The sequence below is a fragment of the Frankliniella occidentalis genome, unplaced genomic scaffold (genome assembly GCF_000697945.3).
Source record: "Frankliniella occidentalis isolate FOCC.00 unplaced genomic scaffold, Focc_3.1 Scaffold105, whole genome shotgun sequence".
In the NCBI taxonomy this organism is placed as follows: Eukaryota; Metazoa; Arthropoda; class Insecta; order Thysanoptera; family Thripidae; genus Frankliniella; species Frankliniella occidentalis.
Window position 1 is genome coordinate 713,712 of NW_026267234.1, and position 671 is coordinate 714,382.

The window sequence follows — 671 nt, forward strand, 5'->3', positions numbered from 1 at the left end:
GTTGGACACAACTATACAAGGGAATAACAAGCGTGTCGAACACTTGCAAGTGTTAAGTGTTTAACCGGCAGTTGCACTTTTAACTATAACTGCAGTCGGACACTTGATTTATCAGTGTAGTAGCAGGAAGCAATCCGAATGGAGCACCCACACGAACCACGGCGTCCACGATATACAACGCTGTAAAATAACACAGTCCTATTTTTCTTCAACTTCAAAAAGGGTTATCACGACTGCTTGTTCATAGCGAACTGTCTGAAAAAGCAAACGACGTCGTGAAAAACATCCCAGGTGGGGATCGAACCCACGACCTTTGGATTAGAAGTCCAACGCGCTATCCTCTGCGCCACTGGGACTTGTTGTGGTGGCGGGCCGGCGACGCACTGAACGTGATAATCAGGGTCATTATCTCTCGCTCGCTCGCTCTTGCTGCCCCCACCCATCCCTCTCTCTCTCTCCCTCTCCTTCACTCCCTGTCCCCTCCTTTTGTCATCATCTGCCTTTATTATCGTCCGCCGCTGCTACCTATCCTCCCCGTCTCCGTTTTCCGTCTCCCTTCTTCTCGTCCGCCAAAAATGACCGCTCGCCGTGCGCAAGGTTTTCCCAAATTCACGTCCTCCGCTTTGTGCCTTGTTTCGCCTCTTCTCTCCCTCCCTCTCTCTCTCTCTCTC

At 51.0% G+C, this 671-nt stretch overlaps 1 non-coding gene across 1 annotated transcript; it reads right to left on the minus strand.

The window, feature by feature from the left end:
* Positions 1-283: 283 nt before the first annotated feature.
* On the minus strand, positions 284-356 carry Trnar-ucu (transfer RNA arginine (anticodon UCU)). Its single transcript has one exon. It is a non-coding gene; the product is annotated as a tRNA-Arg (tRNA).
* Between the last annotated feature and the right edge of the window lie 315 nt (positions 357-671).